Source organism: Triticum aestivum, chromosome 1B (genome assembly GCF_018294505.1).
Source record: "Triticum aestivum cultivar Chinese Spring chromosome 1B, IWGSC CS RefSeq v2.1, whole genome shotgun sequence".
Taxonomy (NCBI): Eukaryota; Viridiplantae; Streptophyta; class Magnoliopsida; order Poales; family Poaceae; genus Triticum; species Triticum aestivum.
The window spans coordinates 140896233-140917937 of record NC_057795.1 but is presented as its reverse complement, the minus strand read 5'-3'; the positions used below and the strand labels follow the sequence as shown (position 1 = coordinate 140917937).

The 21705-nt window shown below is 48.7% G+C and overlaps 2 long non-coding RNA genes across 10 annotated transcripts; both read right to left on the bottom strand.

Annotated features, from left to right (window-relative positions):
* Positions 1-407: 407 nt before the first annotated feature.
* LOC123112421 (uncharacterized) lies at positions 408-1272 on the bottom strand. The gene is made up of 3 exons (XR_006455472.1): positions 1043-1272; positions 718-841; positions 408-618 (listed from the first exon to the last, which is right to left on the bottom strand). It is a non-coding gene; the product is annotated as an uncharacterized lncRNA (long non-coding RNA).
* Positions 1273-14188: 12916 nt separating this feature from the next.
* LOC123112398 (uncharacterized) lies at positions 14189-21132 on the bottom strand. 9 transcript variants are annotated; one of them, XR_006455466.1, is made up of 5 exons: positions 20658-21132; positions 17306-20518; positions 17060-17215; positions 16789-16855; positions 14189-16242 (listed from the first exon to the last, which is right to left on the bottom strand). It is a non-coding gene; the product is annotated as an uncharacterized lncRNA (long non-coding RNA). The 9 variants fall into 9 exon arrangements; XR_006455471.1 differs by having other exon boundaries at positions 14189-16237; XR_006455460.1 differs by lacking the exon at positions 17060-17215 and having other exon boundaries at positions 14189-15647; positions 16113-16242; positions 20658-21131.
* Positions 21133-21705: the final 573 nt, after the last annotated feature.

Genomic DNA, 21705 nt, shown 5'->3' with positions numbered 1-21705 from the left:
ATAAGAGAACAACATGGCATGTTTCATCATGATAATTACTACAGAAAACTGAAAAATAACTGTTTCTGCCATGTAGCATATCTGAACTCGAGTATGCTACCTTCGTGTAGTATTGCAAAATAAAGAGAACACATCACGGCCCCGAATATAGAGATACAAATAGGAAGTTGGCCGGTAAGAAAAGTATCAATAAGGTAGCCTAAGAAACAGAGTGATATAATGATAGCTGAAATGTGTCTATAAGCTGATTTGGACTATAGTTCATCTAAAGAAGTCCTACAGAAGAAGCAAGCCAAAACATACCAAAATTCCAGTAGCTCAGGATGGAAGATTTTTCTTTCCGAGCACTCCTTGACAGTTTTGACAGGTAAATTTCATATGGTTTTCGCATGTAAAAGTTCCAAGTATTTAAGAATGGACATAACCGTGTGTTGTGTTCTGATATGGAACTGTACGTAGAAGTGGAACTGCTCACAAATTAATAACATTTACTTATGTGGATAGATATGAATAAATCCTGTGATACAGGGGCATGCATGATCAAGTAGAGTTAGCAACAGGTCGGTAGGTCGGTTCATATGTGTCAATGAGGGTCGATGACCTTTGAGTCCTCAAAACCTACATGAAAAGATCATCTGGAGCAATGAGTCACAAAATCACCCAGCCGTCCAGGTACAGAAATGGGTGAACTTGCATCACACAGGAGAAATTTCTCACCAGAAACAGATATCAATTATCTTCTGCTGAGAATGGAACAATGGGATCGATCCCCCAACGTGGCCACTGAAGCAGGCTACAATTGATTCGGAAGCTGCATTATCATCTCATCAGATTACGTCCCCTAAAAAAATCAGATTACATTATTCCTAAGCAATCGGAACAAACACAAATGCCCGAATCAATAGACCACAAAAAGGATGAACAACCAGAATCAATTAACCTAGCCAAGAGCCATTGCTGCTGCTGCTGCCGCAGTAAAGAGGGTGACGGGAGGGCGTCAGGGGACGAAGTAGCTAAATTGCGGGGAAACCGGAACGTATACCTCCTCCACTGATGGTTGATTGCTCCCTCGGCGGATCAGCTTCACGGTACAGCGACAGTGCCGCCTCGCAGAGCCTCTCGCGCGCTCGATGGGACCCTGAGGCCGCGTCGCTCGTCCCCCGCTACCGCGTCGCTCGCCCGCCTCCATGCGGCGGCGGCGGCGTCGCCCGCCGTCTCGCTCTTTTCATTTTTCCGGGGGCAAAGGTCTGTGAGACCTCCTCAGCGCTTAATTCGCCGCTGGCTCTCGCACGTATGGCTAGGTGGGCCGCGTCCATTAGGGTGTGTTTGGTTGCCCACATTAGGTCCAGCCTGGCCCGAGCGGGAAGAATTTGGCCCGTTTGTTTCCTACAATCACTGTACGGCCCGCATCGCACGAAACTTAAAGCAGGTCCAGGCCAGGCCTAGGGGAAATGCACGATTCGGCAGTAGCTCGCGAGCCTGGCTCGGGCGAGGCATGGGAGGGGGACGCGCTTCTTCCCTCGTGCGAGCAGGGGAGATGGCGCGAGCTCGCCCGCGTCGCTGAAAAATCGGCGGGAGGATTTCGGCTCACCTCCCGCCGCTCCACCCCCTATTTAGCCCCTCCCTCACCGCCCCAACTCCCGCCACCATTCTTCCTCCGTTCGCACTTCCAGCCGACGCGCATCAGCACCGACAAGCAGGTAAGCGGCGCATCTTCATCGGCCGGCGGTCAACGGCGCCGGAGCTCCTTCACCGGTCGGCGTTCATCTTCCACCACCCCCCCCCTCATCCTCAAGTTGCAGCCATGGCCTCTGTGAGTTCAATCCTCCTTTCTCTCTGTTCCTTCTAGCTAAATCTGAGCTGCAGGTAGGGTTTGATCTAGATGCATGGTTGATTAGTGGTTTGATCTGTGAGCTGATATGGTTGGTTGCTATGCTGCGGTTGCAATTTGTGGTAGGGCTAGATGTTCAAGCATGTGGTAGGCTAGATTAGTAGTAGAGTTTGAAGTTGAACCTTGTGCTTGTGTTGAATCATGCTTAGATCTGTGATTTGTAGCTGTTGGTGGTCCATTTGTAGCATGCTGTTTGTTGTAGATGTATGTTTCTGCTCATAGATTGTCTGGTATGCTTAGTATGATAGTGATGAAGCATGCGCTTGCTATGATAGTGATGAACCATGTACATGTATGCTCCTACTTTTATGGATTATCTGGTATGTTGTGTGATATGCTCACTGTCAATGCGTGCTACGATTGTAGGACATGACCACGCAGACGCAAAATCTTAGTCAGGCCATTGTCGTGTCCGACAGCCAGTTTGCTCCATCGTTTGTCGAGGACTCGCAGCCTATGTCCGAGATGGCACCTGATTCAGAGGTGTTCGAGCCTGATTCCCTCTATGTGCCAATAGTGCTCGTTGAGCCAACTCCTGCTGCTGCTGCTGCTGCCGCTGTAATCAAGCTAGCAGCAGCAAAGGCAAAGAAGGATGGTAGGTCCAACAACATGAAGTGGCAGCCGTTCATGTCCACATTCGTGTTGAACAAGATGTGCGAGCTCATCTCTAGTGGAATTAGGACTGACAAGGGCTTCAAGGAGGTGCACTTGAACACCGTTGCGGAGCAGGTGTTCGAGTTCTATGGGCAAGAGGTGTCTGCCACCCAGGTGTATAACCACCTAAGGAAGTGGAGAAGTCGATGGATCCAAGTGTCCAAGCTGAGAGACCTTAGCGGCGCCTCATGGGATGAGAACACTTGCTCCATAGTTCTGGAGGCAGAGCACTACGCCGACCATGTCGTGGTTAGCTCACAACCCTCTTCATTTTCATATTGTCCACCATTGCCTACTCCTAATCGCAACTAACAACACATGTGTTTCATTCTTAGGACCACCCAAGGGACGCTGAGTTCGTCAACACACCCATCCAGAACTACAACTAGATGCAGCACATCTTCTTCTTTGGGTTGGCAACTGGGAAGCATGCCATGGGCTCGGGTGAGCCTCTTGGTTCTCCCATGCCAGACTTCCCTGGGACACCGGACGTCGAGGTCCTTGATGGCCCTGACAAGCCCGCTGCGAAGCCCTTCGACAAGCCATTTGACCCCAACCATGATAGGAAGAGGAAGAGAGGAGGCCTGATGAAGGAGGAGATCAATGTCTTTTGCAGCATGACTGAGGAGGTGAAGGAGGTGGCAACAACCATCAGGGAGTGCAAGCCCCTTGACGTCCATCCTGACCTGTATGGCGCTGTCATGACCCTGGGTGGATTCAACGAAGAGGCTCTCATGGCAGCTCTCAGCCACCTGCTTGACAACAAGGCCCAGGGTGTTGGGTTCGTTGCCATGGCCAACGCTCACAGGGTGTTGTGGCTCAGGAGCTGGCTGGGCAAGCACTACTACTAGAGTAGTGCTGCCTGTGAGCGTGTGTCGGTGTCAAAACCGGCGGATCTCGGGTAGGGGGTCCCGATCTGTGCGTCTAAGGCTAATGGTAACAGGAGGTAGGGGACACGATGTTTTACCCAGGTCCGGGCCCTCTCGATGGAGGTAAAATCCTACTTCCTGCTTGATTGATCTTGATGATATGAGTATTACAAGAGTTGATCTACCACGAGATCATAGAGGCTAAACCCTAGAAGCTAGCCTATGATGATTATGATTGTTCCTGTCCTACGGACTAAACCCTCCGGTTTATATAGACACCGGAGGGGGCTAGGGTTTACACAGAGTCGGTTACAAAGAAGGAGATCTAATATCCGAATCGCCAAGCTTGTCTTCCACGCCAAGGAGAGTCCCATCCGGACACGGGATGAAGTCTTGAGTCTTGTATCTTCACGGTTCAACAGTCCGGCCAAAGTATATAGTCCGGCTATCCGGACACCCCCTAATCCAGGACTCCCTCAGTAGCCCCTGAACCAGGCTTTAATGACGATGAGTCCGACGTGTAGATTGTCTTCGGCATTGCAAGACGGGTTCCATCTCCGAATACTCCAAAGCAAGTCTCGAACACTTAAATCATGTCCGGATCATGGTCGAGTCATTATCGAACCGTCTTCCCACAGCCGGCCACCGCACATATTGCGAGGCGGTTTCCCGAGCACGTCTTGTCAAAGTAAAGATCGTGTTCCCCTTATCGCGGGGCTTTCATCAATACGGGCACGGGTAGCCCAATCGCACCGCCAATCGCGGTGAGTGGGGAACGAGCGGGTTCCACCAGGCAAGTGGGGAGGCGCAAAAGTTTTTATTGCCTCTATAAAGAGATAAGGCCTCTTCTTCTTTACCCACGCCTTTCCCTTCCCCTCGTCCATTCCCCTTCGCTTGAGCCCTAGCGCCCAAGCACTCATCTCCTCCACCGAAAAGAGGTTCTCCAAAGATGTCTGGATCCGGAGCAGGAGGCAAATGGATGGCCTCTACCGTCCGGGAGAAGGATATCAAAAAGCTTTGAGAGGCTGGGTACCTGGCCAAGAAAATCGGCCACCATCTTCCGGTGGCGGGACAGATCATTCCCAATTTGGAGCCCCACGAGAGGGTCGTGTTTCTTCCTCATTTTGTCCACGGGCTTGGGTTTCCCCTCCACCCATTTTTTTGCGGCATCATGTATTATTACGGGATTGATTTTCATGATCTGTCCCCTAATTCTTTCCTTAACATCTCGACGTTTATCGTCGTGTGTGAGGCCTTTCTCCGTATTATGCCCCACTTTGGCTTATGGCTGAAAATCTTCAATGTGAAGCCCAAGGTGGTCAACGGCGAGCACGCTGAGTGCGGCGGCGCCATGGTAAGCAAGATGCCAAGGTCACATGGCCGACGGGCACCTTCAATGATTCCGTCAAGGAGTGGCAGCAGCAGTGGTTCTATATCACCGAGCCGCGCGGTAAAAAGTGGGCCGCTACTCCTGAATTCAGATCCGGAGCCCCCTGCAACTCACGTCCTGGCCCAAGAAGGGCCTGAACTGGTCCTCATCCGATGAGCTGTCGGTGCTCCAAACACGCGTCCAGAGTGTGGTAGACAAGGATGTCAAACTCGTCAATGTAGTCCAGGTGATGTTAGTTCGCCTGGTTCTCCCTTGCCAGCACCGAGCCTGCAATTTGTGGGAATACGACCCGGCCGAGCACCAGACCCTACGGGAGCTCTACGGCTCCTCACACAAGGACATCTGGAAGGTGCTCTTCAAGTCCGGTAAACCGTGGCCGGGTTCCGCCAAGGACCGCGGGTATCAATTGTCCCGCTCCGCAAGTCCGGTAAGTTATCGCTATGTTCTGTCTATCCATGTTTAGCTGGCATATCCCGAGGAAGACGCTTTATCATGCTTTGTGTGATTATCCTAGGAATGGATGAAGAAGGTGGGGCGGATACACTGTCCAGCCCCGCTGCCAAAGGAACCGGCAGGACCTCTTCTGACGAAGATGCTGGTCCCAGCGCCTTACAAGGCGCCGAAGAAAGAGGCCTCCAAGAAGGCCAAGGAGACCCAGAGCGGCCTCCGTTGCCGTGGTGCTTCGGACACAAAATCCGAGGATTCCAGCGCCCATCCTTCCTCAGAAAACGAAGAGGAGGAGGAAGAAGACGAGTCCTCCATGGGGGAGGAAAGAAAAGGACGGCCTCCTCATCCTTGGAGGCCGAATCGCCGAAGAGGGGAAAAAATTCCCTCCCAGAGGCGTCCACCACGGCTGCCAATAGCAGCCCGGAGTGGGATCCTAGGGCCCAGCCCCTGGTAAAATCATGAGTACACGAAATCCGAATACGCCTAAGCGCCCAGGATTACTAAGGTGCAATATTTTAACTTGCGCCCTACTTTGTGCAACCTGGCGAGGTCTCGCGCCGAACAGTCCTCCTCGGAGGATTCGCTAAGCTCCGATGCCCTGGAGAGCGAGACGCCTTCGGAGGCCCCTTCCCCGAAGCCTGGACGTGACACCGAGGTGTCGTCCCAGCAGGGCCCAGACCAGGGAGGGCATACCTCTGGGGCCGGATACACGGGAGCAACGGTTCCCATAAACGTCGATGGCGGGGGCGATCTTAGATTTGGCCTGCAGCCAGACACAGTCCTGGAGACCTTTAAAGCTCTAGGATCGGGCGGGCAGCCCCCCTTGACGGAGGAAGGCCAACCTGCTCTGCCAGCAACCTCTGTCCAAGCAAAGCTACAGGGCGGCCTATCGACGGCGCTAAAGAATGCGTCCATCGTCGATGAAGACCGCCCTCATGGGTGCGGTGATTGAAAAGATTCAGTCCGCTGAGAGCGGACTGAATGAATCCTGCCTTAGCCTTATAAAAGGCTTTGAGGTATGTTTTTAGAAACTTTGAAGATTGTCATAGTATGACCGGTAGCCCCTGATGCACTGTCCGGTGAGAGAAAGAAAGAACCGGACAGGGGATCAAATTTCCGCTTCTCAGGAGACTCGGTTGATGACATATATCTCTTTGTTTGAAAACAGGCGTCTGTAGCGACGACCGCCTCTCGTACTGCGGAGGTGTCTGGACTAAAGCAGAGTCTGGGACGGGCCAAAGAAGAACTTGGTCGAGTGAAGAAGTAGTTGGAGGACAAGCAAGGTATATCGAAACCTTTTGATGAGTTAAGCACACATGAGTAGTTGTGCCTGATGAAAATACTTGTATTGTCTGCTCCAGGAGCAAATGCCAAAATGGAGGCACTGAAGAAGGTTGTGGCCGAAGCCGACAAGAAGGCCGCCGCGGAGCAGGCTCTTCATGAGAAGCACGAGGCTAGGGTCCTTGAAGCTAAACGAGAGCTCCAGGAGGCCGTGAAGAAAAGCGAGACCTTGGAGCAGAGTCTAGCAGGGAAAGAATCCGAACTCGCCCAAGCTCGTGAAGCCGCAAATGTTGCTCAGGAGGAAGCCCGAGGTGCTCTGAAGGATATTCAGGAGGCAAGGAGGATTGCGGCTGGTAAGGCTTTTTTACTCAAAGTAATTTTTATATAATAATAGGAGAAGCTCTAAGTGACAAATTGAACTCTTGTTTCTCCAGGAGCGTTTGCGGACCTGTCACGCAACATATCTGATGCTGCCCAATTCTACTAGGCTGAAGAGAAGAAGTCTGCGGAGAAGCATTTCTGGTCGCAGTATTTGGCGCCGAATTATCTGGTGCCCTTTGTCGATCAGCTGAAGCTGCTGATCAAACTGCACCAGGCGGCCGAACTAGCCATGAAGGACTTAGTTGTCCGGCTGTGGCCCACTGAGCCAATTCCAAGTAGTTACTTCAGACTCGTGAAGCGGATTGTTGGTGCTTGCCCTCGGCTCGAAGTCATTAAGCGGTCGGTCTGTATAGAAGGTGCCCGCATGGCATTTGCCCATGCAAAGGTGCACTGGGGGAAGCTTGATGCTGAAAAGCTGATGACTGAGGGACCACCGGAGGGTAAGGAGCATCGCAAGCCCAAATTATATTATGATGGTGTCCTTAAAGGAGCCCGCCTTGTGGCGGAACAGTGTACCAAAGACACTATATTTCCCTGAAGGCAATCATGTTGCCCTGTGTAATGCGGGATACTGGCACTGTTGTTATTTATTGCCTGTTATATGAAAGTTTTTTCTTCCTATGCGGCCGTTTAGTATATATAAATCCTGAGAGTTGGCTAGTCATCGGATTCTGCCCCCACGTAGAAAGTACGGGGGTGTTCGGGACATACTTGAGCACTCTTTATCCCATTTTTGGGTCCTTGAAGGAGGTGTTCATCACCGTGAACCAGGCAATCAGACTATAGGGCTTTATCACTCTCACTTAGCCATAGGAATTCCAGTATGGTAGGCGCAGCCCCTAGTGATCGGAAGACCGTACGAGGGGCTCTAACAGCGCCTGATCGGAAGACCGATCCGCCGCACTCTGCATTTGTTATGGCATTGTGCGGAATAAATCCTTAAAGATTTTACAACCTCTCGAACAGCTGACCAGCTCTCGCCGTATCATGACAGTCAGTTTTCGGCTTTCTCTACTGAGGTGCTCGTCCGAAAGAACCGGGACACAATCACGGTAGTTCTCCCAGCGCTACCTTAGCCGATGGAGCGGAACGTAAGGTACCAAAACATGGGAGCCGGGCAAACCCAACTAATGACCCAAGACATGATTCGGAGCTGATGCACATAGTGCTATAAGTTCGGGGTGCCGAGCGACCGAGAAGGTGGCTGGACTTTGTTCCATATTATGAGTACAATGAAGCCCCTGGCATAATGGGGCATGGCACTATGTGAGGGTGCCGTTATGACGAAAAAGGCATCAATAAAGAGCGACGACCGGTAAGTGTCATGTAGTTCTACGTGTTGTAGTGAAGTGTCACATCTATGCGTGCGAGTATGGTTTATGCTATGAAAAGAGGTATGCTGGCGGAACCTGTCGTGGCCGGACGGGAGAAGGCTGTGTGCGGATCCGAAGTGTATCCGGACTATCTCCTTTGGGGATACTTGTGTGTTCCCTCCTTGTGCGTCCGAGCTGATTCCATGTCACCAGTCCTGTTCTGCGAAAAAGTGAGCCTGTAAAGAAAAATGCTTAGAGGCAGTTGCATGTCATAGGGTGGTTGAACTGCGGGTGCCTGATCGGAGCCTGGTCGAGCCAGGCTATCATGCCGTAAAGTAGCTCAGACTCCTCTGTTGGCGTCCAGTGGGTTGGCTGTCAAATCAAAGTTCGATACATGGGCACAACTCGCTATCTCGGCGGCGGCATAATTTCCACTCTCGGGGTGGAGTTCGGTCTTGCCCATAATTTTGACCATGTCACATGGGTTTGGCATGATATGGTACCATGTTGAGTCGAGCCAACACGGTTCATCCCGGTAGTATATAGTAGTTACTGTATAAGGGGACAATGCTGAAGACTTACTCTTCGGCATGGTGTTTGTTTGGTGATCCGAAGACAACCTCCATGGTGGTGGGCCTGTAAAACTTGGCCTTTGCACCTGGAACGGCATATTTTAGAAGATGTTATTAATGGGTTTGATCCTCGAGCGGTCAATACCTGTCTGGTAAATTTTGTCCTGGCGCAGCAAGTTTGGGCTGCTGTTTATGCCCATAGGGGCTCGTGTGAGGTGGAACCCACAAACTATCGGGTCGATGGTAAGTGCAATTAAATTTCCATGGTTGATATTGTCCGTACGGTCTATGTGATCGGAGATGATCGTCCGTATTTTTGTACTGTGGGGTGACTTGTATTGTTGAGTCGGCATCCCGAGGAGTACACATTCGTTCCCTTGTTGGTTTGCGGAGGATTTTCCTTTGACCTCGCAATGTTTGGTGGTCTGGGCTCCTTGTTGTTTGAGACCTCTTTTCATTGTTTCCGGCGTACGACCGGCCGTTTTGTTTTGAGGATCCGACATTCTCTATTGGTATGCTTGGCCGCCATTCTAGGGGTACCATGGATTTGACATGGTTGGTCGAGTATGCTGCCCGGGCCGGATGGGCCTGAGCTATTCTCTTTCCACTGATCGGACTGGGGGCCGTGGAATCCGGCACCAACTCCCTTGTCTTGGTCGTCATCATTATTTTTGTGACGCTTATGTTTGTTGCGTCAAGGTTTATGGATGCTACCTCGCGTTTCCTGCGTATTGCCTCGGACCGTGATGTATTGGCGTCTGGGTGTGGGTTTTAGGACCTCCTTCTCAGGTTGAGGTAGCAAATTGTGCTTTGTGTACCCTTTGGTGGGGCGGTCGAGTCTGTATTCCTCGGCTGCCAGGACCTTAGTCCATCTGTCTGTGAGCAGATCTTGGTCAGCTTGAAGCTGCTGTTTCTTCTTCTTCAGGCTTCTTGCAATGGCCATAAGCCGTTGCTGGAAGCAAACCTGCTCTACGGGATCCTCAGGCATGCCGAATTCATCGTCGTCGAGGCTCATCTCGTCTTTGGAGGGAGGCATGTGGTTGTCCTCCTTCGAGTATCCATTTGTCACCTGTTCATCTGGGCTAATCTGTCTGTCTTCCTGTTCGGCCTGCTCGAAGGCAGGCTGATCAGGATTGTATTCATCTTCAGCACCATCCGGATTGTTTTCGTCTCCTGTGCCGGTATTTCTGTGGCGGGGCTTGGAGTGGCGCCGATGACGCCCATGTTTTGATTTCTTCCTTGAGGGGTTATCCTCTATTGCCTCACCGCCATTGGTTTCTTTGGGAGTGTCCACCATATATATATCATACGAGGAGGTGGCCGTCCAGCGCCCCGTGGGCGGTGGTTCCTGTTCTTCTCCTGCATCATCGTCCACACGTCGATGTCTTCAGAGTCGAAGTCGAGCATGTGGGTCAAATCATCGACAGTGACAATGAAGTGGGTGGTGGGTGGGCAATGAATTTCCTCGTCTCCAGCTTCCCACTCGAGCTGGACATAGTTCGGCCAAGAGTCTCCCGACAAAGAGAGAGACTTTAATGAATTCAGCACGTCGCCAAAGGGCGAGTGCTGGAAGATATCCGCGGCGGTGAACTCCATTACCGGAGCCCAACCGGATTCGGCGGGCTCAGGGGCGTGCAGTCTGGAACCTGCAGCCGGACGCACGTCCGGGGGTCCGGTGACACAGACTTCCTTGGGGGTGGAGTCTGTGTTCGGCTCTACCGCCGTTGAGTGTGCGGCCTCTGGGAGGGGTCCATCCACCCGTCCTCGGATGAAGCGATCTGCTCCAGATTTAGGTCCAGAGCTATTGCAGGTGTGATATTCCGAGTATTGTCTGACAGCAGGTCTAAGCCGTGCTTGTCGTGACTGTTCAGCGCTCCTGGCGGAGGCCCAAATCCATCGAAGATCAAGTCTCCGCGAATATCGGCCATGTAGTTTAAGTTTCCGAACCTGACCCGATGGCTAGGGGCGTAGCTGTCGATCTGCTCCAGATGGCCAAGCGAATTGTCCTGCAGTGCGAAGCCGCCGAACACGAAGATCTGTCCGGGAAAAAAAGTCTCACCCAGGACCGTGTTGTCGTTGATGATTGAACGAGCCATCGAGCCTTGAAGCGACGACACAGAGGAACTCTCAATGAAAGCACCAATGTCGGTGTCAAAACCGGTGGATCTCGGGTAGGGGGTCCCGATCTGTGCGTCTAAGGCTAATGGTAACAGGAGACAGGGGACACGATGTTTTACCCAGGTTCGGGCCCTCTCGGTGGAGGTAAAACCCTACTTCCTGCTTGATTGTTCTTGATGATATGAGTATTACAAGAGTTGATCTACCACGAGATCGTAGAGGCTAAACCCTAGAAGCTAGTCTATGATGATTATGATTGTTCCTGTCCTACGGACTAAACCCTTTGGTTTATATAGACACCAGAGGGGGCTAGGGTTTACACAGAGTCGGTTACAAAGAAGGAGATCTAATATCCAAATCGTCAAGCTTGTCTTCCACACCAAGGAGAGTCCCATCCGGACACGGGACGAAGTCTTGACTCTTGTATCTTCACGGTCCAACAGTCCGACGAAAGTATATAGTCCGACTGTCCGGAACCCCCTAATCCAGGACTCCCTCAGCGTGCATGATCCCCGACGGCGATGGCACTGGCGACGATGACGACGATGACGATGAAGACGTACATTTTGTGTAGCTAGGGCTCCGGAACTATTTGATGGTCTGTATATTTTGGTGAGGTGGTATATACTAACCCCTCATGCTGATGGTGAACTTGCGGTGGTAGGACGACACCCTCTTTTGGATGTGGTGGCAGGTTAACACCAAGGTAGTGCTAGGTTGAACTTGCTATGTCGTATGATCATGCATGCTTTACTTCTCTTCTGCTCCATCATTGTTTGTGTGCTACTTTGCTTGCTACTTGTGCTCCATTGATTTGCTGCTTCAACTCTTGCTCTTGTGCATTGCTAGGGCAAGTGGTATGCCGTGTTCATCGGTGAGGTTCCAGGGGTTTATAGTTCATGGGAAGAAGCCAATGCATAAGTGGCATCGTATAGCAACAACAACTATAGAGGGTTCAAGACTAGGCAGGCAGCAGAACAAGCTTACTCCGCCTGAGTGCGAAAGCACGGAGGCAGCAGTGTCGACAGTGCCAAGGTTGGAGTTGTCAAAGTGGAAGCTGCTAAGGTGGATCGTCAGTTTGGCCTGAAGCTGAAGAACTTCATCATCTTCGCCTAGTTCGTCACCATTGCTGTGTTGTGGTGTTGATGTGCTAGCTGTGATCATTGTGGGTAAGCTCACCAACTAGGGTACAAGGTAAGCACAACATGTATGCCATATGCAACCAAACGCCATGTTCATGTGCCGCTAGGGCCAATGCAGCCAACTAAACAAAGTGCACTTGGGTATTACCTAATGCAGGTACTAGGGATGCAGGCAACCAAACAAGTTGTGTATGGCGTATTAGGGCATGTTTTTCCTCAACCAGGCTGGGTTGGGAAGGGTATGCAATGCGACTACTGTTCCAAACTGGAACCAAACTAGCCCTAAGTGTTTTCGCTAGTCAGTTGACCGCTGTTAGAGCATCTGTAGCCATTGGCCCCTCAGTCGGCGCGTAAAATCGTCGCCTGGGGGCGAACCGGCGCTAAAAATCGATGTGGCGGCTTTCGGGTTCCTAGCCGCCAGCCCCAGGGGTCGCCCCCAGAAGGCGGTTTAAACAAAAGAAAAGAAATTTAACTAAAGTTCAACAAACGGGACAAAGATTCGACTAAAATTTGACGAACATGACATTAACTTAGGTAACCTACATAGTCTTTTACATAGCAAAGTGAAGTACTTTTAAAAAAAGGCCGCAACTACAACTGCGGGCCAAAGAATGCGTTGAGCGCGGCGAAGTCACCGACGTTGCTGCCATCCTCGCCGTCGTCCTTCTCCTCCTTGACGCGGCCGCCCCTGCTGGACACCTACCCGGCGTCGCCTTGGCGGACCGGTGGCAGCGGCGCATCATTGTCGTTATCGTCGTCAAGGATAACGACGCCTCCCTCATCGCAGCCACGTCGCCGAGCGGCGAACTGCTCGTAGGTGCACCACTGGCGCTCTAGCTCCATCCGCGTCCAGTCTTCGTGTGCCCACTTTAAGGCCGCCGCATCGTCGAGCTCCTCCTCCTTCACGCCGCCGGCGAGCCCTAGCTCCGTCTTCACGGCGGCGAGCCTCTTCGGCTTGATGTAGCGGGGAGGAGCCGAGGAGGAGGCGCGCCCGCCGCCCTCGTTGATGATGATGCCGGCGCTGCGGGTGCACCGGTCGAGCGGCGTCTCCGTTGCGGGCTTGGCCGTTGACGCTGAAAACACCACCGGCGATCCGGAGGAGTGGGAAGAGGAGCGGGAGGAGGAAGACGAGGAGGAGCCGAACCTCCTGGGCATCCATTACTCGGTGCTCCGGCGGGGGACAGGGGCGGCGGCCGCGGCAGGGTATGTCAGCGGTGGGTCGTTGCCGCCCTCGAGGTGCTGGAGAACCTCGTGGAGCATGCGGCCGGGGGCGCCCCACCACAAGCGGCACCCCTCGCTGTTCTTGGTGCCCCCCACCGGCGCCCCATTGGTGGAGGCCAGCCGTTGTGCCTGCCGGTGTTAGAAGTACGCCGCCCACGCCTCGTGGTTGTCGGCGGCATACTGCGGGAGGGCGTGCTGCTCCTCCGTCAGCGACGCCCGCATACGGTCGACCTCATCGGTGAAGTAGTCCGCGCGCGCGTTGACGTCTGGCAGCGGGGTAATGGGGACGCCACTGGCGCTGAGCCTCCACCCACCCGGCCCTGCGCGCATGTCAGGAGGTGCCGGGATGTTGGCCTCGAAGAGCAAATACGCCTCCCACTCGTGCAGCGAGCGGCAGTCGAAGTTGTTTTCCGCCGCCGCGTCGCTGGGGAATCGCTCGCCCATCGTCGTGGCTGGGCTTGGGGAGAGAGGGGAGGATCATCGGTAGTGGTTGTGCACGGGGAGAGAGAGGCAGAGCACGGCAGGGTGTGGCCAGAGGGGAGGGGAGGCGTTGATTTTATAGTCTCCCAGAGCCGTGTGTACACGTGGCGGGAGGGAGGGCGTCGCCGCGCCGCCCATGAGGAATCAATGGAAGGCTGACCGGCGGCAGCCTTGGCATTGATTCTCCGCGGGAAACCGAGTCATTGTGAGGACGACGAGGCGAGTGTCGTGATACGTCTCCAACGTATCTATAATTTACGAAGCACTAGTTGACCCATTGCGCCAAATGGCGCAGAGACCCGCTAAAGACATGTTGTCGATGAAAATAGTTTCATTTTGCAAGGACATATGACAGGGACCAGCTAAATTAATGTGGGCGTTGAAAAGGAAATCCATGGGGTAACAAATTTAACCCAAGGGTCCTCAATAAAAAACAATGAAGGCTTGTTGTCAATAATAGAATGTATAATAACAGTACCCATTGCGCTAGATGGCACATGGTCCCATTTCAAACCAAGAGCTATTTGAAAATAATTGACAATTTGGCAATAATAAGGATCCTTTTAATAATGAAAATTGAAAGAAACATAGCCTCAAACTATGTAACAGAGTTTTCAAAATGCAGGCATCCTCTCTATACAATTCTGCTATGTGAGCTGGAACTTTGGAATCAAGGTCACGCTTTGTCCTTGCGTCGTTGGTAAACTGTGCCCTCCCACTACTCTGAATCCATAGCGTTTTGTCCCTCACAACCCCTTTATAGGTCAGATGCACTATAATTCCTTCATTTTTAAAGGAGCTTAACAACCAATGCCTTGCACAACATTTTTCATCTCTTCAGTGAGGCATGTTTATAGTTCCCACTCCTCTGCTCTGTTATGTAGAAGGATCAACTCTCTATAGCCATCTCTTCTTTTTTTGAAGGGAACTGGACAAATAATGACCAATGCCATGTTTATGAAATATTGTACTGTAATAGAAGTGCAAACATGAAACGAGAAACCAATTGAAGAAACAAGGACTTTTTGGTCTGCTGGAATTTAAGGGCAGACTTGAAATGGAAGGGCAAACCAAGATTGACAAGTACCACATCATGAAAAAAAAAGCTTGTAACAGATATAGAAGTGACAATAAACAAGTTTTTCAAGATTTACAATGAAACTACATGATTTGGCTTCTTGCTCTAAAATAGAAATCTGCGGCACTAACTTGGTGACAATCCCACCAATTCAACGACAATGGACATATTTTCTACATTCACTCCTTTGCGGCTGGTAGAATCAAAGGACTACGACCATCATTGCAGAAAAGGAAAAAATTAACAATAGTTCTTGCATGAATGAGTCATCAGGTAATCATGTGAGTCTACTATATATAAACTATAGGCAAAATTCAGCAACAAAGGTAACATGCGTAGTGAGAAACTGGATAACAGAAGGAATACTTTCAACCAAGTCTAGAGGAACACATAGTACGCCCAGGAACTTTTCATTGACGTAACAATGCAACTATTCATAGCAACAAAATTTATACAGAAAAGGGAGATAATCCTACTCAAACAACAACAAAGCCTTTAGTTCCAAACACTCCTACTCAACCTCCCTAAAATTTAACCGGATTTCATCTGATAACCTAGAGGCCAGCTGGAGATTGAGCAATATTGGAATATACATATATATATATTTCAAACAAATTAATGAATTGGGATGAACGGATCTTAGAAGGATAGCCTCACTTGGGGCTTTGGAACTTGAGTATCTCCATGGCTAATCAAGGCTTAGAGAGGCAGTAGTTAAAGCATCAGTCGAGTTAAGGTATGCCGCTATCAATCCTTCTTTTAGTAATCTGAACACGACATTAGTAATGCCAAGGCAAATACCTTGATACCCTGTTCATGGTCATCTTGTTATTGAAAAATAAATGTAAAACTGGCGTGCAAGATAAAAGCATTTCCCAGTACATGAATGTACAGCCTGGGATCGTCAGTGCTCTTAACATTCAGTTATTGGGAATACCGCTGGATGAAATTATAGTGCAAACTCCAAATCTTATAAATTTTAATACATTCAACTATGACTTTGAGCCATGAGATTATATGTCAATAGTTACATTTAAGCTTGTGAGAGCATATATCAATCATAAAAAGGCAGAAAGAATAAGCTCCAGAACACAATAAGGGCTTAAACTACTTATTTGGAAACAGTGGAACAACTCATTAAATCTAACTAATTTTAAATGATCCAGTTTTAAGAATTAATATGGTACAACTAAGAGAAGGCTACAAAATCATCAATCAAGAAGACTCTATATAAAATTGATAATTAGAGACAACTGTCACTGCTCGGTCACATACCTTGGTCGACATGAGAAATGACAGACATGTTATGGATAATTTTTTATCCATAATTCCACGGAGCTCCTCCGTTCTAAACCTCACCGTTTTGACTGCTTTTGAATGTCACACCAGGAATACCCTTCCTGCTCTAATAATAGCAAGCTATCAGAATCAAGCAATAATATAGTGTGAATAACTGAACATGGAAATCCGACAATAATATATACTAACGATCCTTTAAGGTAATTATGACCATAGTTGTCTACTCAAAGCTCAAAAGTGCACTTAACAATGCTGTACAACAATTAGTTTTATACACTGCCACCAAAATATTTTAACCAACACTTCGACCAACAGCCCCGGTGAAGTGAAATATATAATTAATATGGTCAATCGAGCATATTATATTAATGTATTAGAACTAATAAAAGTGCACTGAGAAGGCAGCCATAAAGCAAGAACAACCACTGTTAAGGGCACTGACGGTCACAGTCATAAGAAAAAGTAACACATGGCAATAACAAAGAAACGTAATCCATTATGAAGAGAGGATGCAGGTGGAAAGAAACGTAATCCAAAAAATAAGACTAATATAGACAAGCCTCCAAAACTAATACTACTATTGACACACCGACACTAATACTATATATAGACAAGCCTCCAAAAGTAAGACTAATGGAACACGAAGTAGTACCTCCTGCAATTTCTTCAATCTAATTCCTTTTGATTCTATGGGAAAAGGTTGCAACAAGAGGAATATCCTGCAGAAATAGATAGATCAAATGTTGTACAAGTCAAAAAAAAGTTACTGCTAGCCATAGTGCATACATTCTATCTCTTATTGTACTTTTTGCAACATAGTGCAACTCAGAGCAGATACATGACATATCATGGTAATGCCACAATGGTTATTATCGACTGGAATGAGTTGTCCAGATTTTTATTGGTAAATCAATTCAGTTTACATGCAGAAGTACGGGACGACGCCTGCTGGAAGTTGCCGATGGGTCTTGACGGCCTGGCCAAGCCATCTCCCTCCATGATAGGTGGCAGTCGGCGGAGAGGTGTAAATATGACGAGATGTGAAAATAAGCTCGAGGAAATTAATATGGACCAGCAAACTGACAAAAGCAGAATATAACATGATCACAAGTTGTATCCTCTAAATGCAAGAACAAAGTGGAGGAAAGAGAGAGGATGTAGAGGCAAACCTGAACCTCCTTGAGCTCCTTGCTCCTGCTGCTCTAGTCGGAGACCCTCCCTCAACCGCCGACCACATCCGCAACTGCCGCTGAAATGTAATGAAGGCCTCCCATGAAAGGAAATTAATATCTATATATGAGAAATCAGATGAGAATATGCGGAGTAACCAATAGGCATTTTTAGCGTCGCTATGATACTGGATAATGTTGGCCTCTGGTAGCACGACGCATCACAAGCATATGTCGAGACACAAACATAATTATATTTTGGATTAAACTAATAGCACAACAATTTGCAGGGTTAGAATGCAGTGCACATATATATCTTAGTGGCGCAAAAACTATTTAGCCAACTTCACTAACAATGTAGAAATTGGCTTCAGTGTACTAACATGGTTATTTTGGATATAAGCAATGAAGCACGAATTTAACATCAGAGATATATGTCCATTTTAAGTAACGAAAAAAGAGCCCAATAGCAAGATAGCACAACATAGAGCTGCATTGACCATTGGACCCAGCTCTGTGTAGAGAACCTACATTTCATATCTAATAACTGAAATTTGTGCGATACATCCATAAAGGAGTATTAGCAGGACAGGCAGAAATTGGTGGTTGGACATATTGTTTAAGCAAATAAATAGTCACTACTTTCTTGTGCGCAATGGAGCAGAAATTGGTGATCACAAGAGCAGAGTAGTCATGGTTGAGCCTATTTTGACTTTCTTTTCTTATTACACTTTGGAAAGGACAAAAGTGAACAAAAGCAGGCCAAAAACATATAGTACCATTTAATGCCTCACAACAGTTTTTGCATGGCCAGTTAACCCTGAAAGAAGAAAGTCTGTGATATTACACTTAATATGTAAAAGAGGCTCAAACACAAAATTAAATTCAAAATAAAAGTAATGCTCATGTAGCATATCTTGTATTTACAACACAAGACAGTACCATCAAACGTTATATATTAGCTAGCTAAGTAGGAATCTCTCATTGGACTGTGCCTCTAAATTATACCGTGGAGGCATGAAACTAAGAATTTTTGGTCAGGGAAACAAAGATGCCCGCTTCCGCACCATGAATCGCAGAATTTTCATATAGTTGTACTCACAAAGCTATTTAAACATAAAAGGAAACAGTAGTACCTTGTATATTTGTACAACCTATCAAGAACAAAGTTGTGAATTAATCTCTTTGTATTGATGCCCTCATCACCTAGCCCACTATCACTGATGCCTTCTCTTCCGGCACCATAAGTAGTGTGATCATTTTAGAAATATGACCAGTTATATTCTACTTGTATCTATCTCTATCTTGCGGTTCCACTGCTCACTGTCGTGGTTGGACTGCTCATGTCGGATTAGAGTTATGGTGCCCTGCGAAACACGAGCAAAGTTTGAACAATCCAATGGTTATTTTCTACTTAAGCTGGGACCATTATGCATGATATTTTGTATGAATCGCTATGAGAGAGAGCTGAACAATTATATAGCAAATTGGGTGTCGTATTCAATTGTATCCATGGAAAATATATTATGATCTCTAAATTACAGCAGTGTACAAAGAAATGACAACCAATGAAGGAAGCGCAGGTGGACGCCGACAGAGATGACAAACCCAAGTCTGGGAAGGATGACAGTCGGATAGATATCTCATCTCCATTTATTAAGACACGACAACATATGTATATATATGATGTACGCCCAACTCTGTCGTGAGCATTGCCCGCTGCTGAACCAGCACATGAAAAAACTGACAAATGTTCTTATTCTTGTTCTGCCTTATGCAACTTCTACATAATGTGAATAGGAGTAAGCAAGTGTCATATCCAGAATTTTTTTGACCATTAGTAACTTCTACATAATGCATCATATTCTGTATGTAATGTCGAAATATCGACATCAAGATTACATGACAGAAAGTGGGAATTGAAGTGGCCAACTAACCAAGCCTAGGTGAAAGGAAATCTTGAATATGTCCATTCATGTCTGATACAAAGAATTTATCATTAGCACTGTAATTCACACAAAGGTAACTATTTTTGTTTTTCTTATATAAATCCAAGAAATACTACTAATATAATTTATCAAACTGCGAATACCGACAAATTGAGTTCCATTGCCCTTTAGTGTTTAGCAGTTGCCTTTTAACGGGATTGTAGATAGCCTCAAAAAACGGCATATCGCTTTTCACTTACTTTCTAAGTGTCAATGCAGAACTTTGTGTGACACAACCCCTAAATTTTCCGACATGCAACGCTCCCCAGGAACATGGGAGGTCAATGGGTTCGTGTGTGTTGAAATAGACCTGGTCCGAGAGTATCACTCATCAGAACGACCGTCCAAGGCACATATCATCCAACATCGGCAATAAAATTAAGCAGGCTACAACAGAGGTAAGGGTAGGCTCTAAGGGAAACTCCAATGGTGACACCGACTTTTTCAGCTCTGTTTAGTCCCACAAGCCAAGGCTATCTTGATTGCTCAAGACATGATTGTTTCAGCCAGTCATCATCGTCATCGCCCCTCTTTTTGGTCCAAAAATGAGGTTGCCTCTGCACACCAAGCAACATGACCATGATACCCCATTACATGTGTGCACACATCCAGCCATCAAGCTCGGGAGCTGCTCATACCTGGAGTCAACCGACCAAACTTTTCAAGTGCTTCAAGTAAATGAAATTGTTTATTTTGAATTTAATACCTTCTAATAATAATAATAATAACGAGAGAGGGGCATGCTTCTCTCTCTGGGCAAATGTTACTTTAGACAACATGTACTAACAAATAAAAACTCTGGAAATGTATTTAAATCGCACAAAAAGAGTTCGTAGTTCTTATTCATACTTGAAACACGTGAGGCTCTGTAAATTAAAGGTGTTAAGTAATTTTTCTATGCTCAAAATACAGTGCAGCATGGTCTGATGCAATTTTGATACAAAGTAGTACAAAACTAACTACTGCAAAACTATGAGTTCAACACCTAAACTTTGAGTTTCAGTTGCAGAAGTTCTCATAGCAAAAAATATGCAAATCATATAGCATTATTTCCTTACCATATACTTAGCATCAATAAAAGGACTATTGACAGCCACAACTTCAATAACACCTCTACTGGAACATTGATGTCTCTTCTCAAATCCTCAATGACTGAATGATCATTAATTTCTTCAATCCTCATAACTAAATATTTCTTGTGTATGTATGTCACTTGACTCACTCTCTGGCCAGCACAGTAGCAACATCAGCAGGTCAACCGCAGCAAGCAACAAAGGTGCGTGGGTGAGTCTCGGAGAGAGAGAGAGAGAGAGAGAGAGAGAGAGAGAGAGAGAGAGAGAGAGAGAGAGAGATGGGGACCATACCGGATCCAAAGCAACAGGTAGCCAGGCTGCGAGAAATCCATCGACGGCGGCTAAGAGCCCGCGCCGGCCCGACCAATCCCTCGACCGAACGCACCACGGGCCCCGCCGCTCGGTCCCCAGCCCGCGCCGCCGTGGATGTCCCCGCCGCACGGGATGGGCGGCGACCCAGCGAGTCCGTCGGTCGGGAGCCTGGATGGCGCCGTGGATCCCTCCATCATCGCCGCCCTTCAGGGAGGGGTGCGGCCCCAGCCGACGCGAGCCGGGTTGGCCACTCTCCCATCCGACGCCGTGCCTCCTCTCCTCTTGCTCTCTTTCTCCCTCCTCTCTCTCCCTCTCATCTTCTCTCTCCTACAGATCTAACTGAGCGCCGCCGCTGTTGCCCTTTGCCTGCAGGTCGGTCCCGTGGTGGGGATCCGGGAAGGAGGAGGGGGCGGAAGGGAGGAATGGTGCGGCGGCTGTGTGAAGGAGCGGGTGGCTGTGGACGGGGGGCTAGGGTTTGGTGCGGTTATGTCCAATGGGCTCCTCGCCCCAGCCACGGGACGCACGGCGCGCGAGGAAAGGTTCACCCGCCCGAAGATTACCCGCTACTGAGACAGCCAATGCAAGCTTGAGACGAGCCCACTCGTCATTGGGCAAGAAAAATGACTCGAAGGTGAAAAACGATTTAACTAAAAGTGAAGATCCAACGGTGCAGCGAGCCAGAGGGGCAGATCCTGTTGGGTTTCGCAGTAATTTCAAAAAATTTCCTACGCACACGCAAGATCATGTGATGCATAGCAACGAGGGGAGAGTATTGTCTACGTACCCAACGTAGACCGACTGCGGAAGCGATGACACGACGTAGAGGAAGTAGTCGTACGTCTTCACGATCCAACCGATCAAGCACCGAAACTACGGCACCTCCGAGTTCGAGCACACGTTCAGCTCGATGACGATCCCCGGACTCCGATCCAGCAAAGTGTCGGGGAAGAGTTTCGTCAGCACGACGGCGTGGTGACGATCTTGATGAACTACAGCAGCAGGGCTTCGCCTAAACTCCGCTACAGTA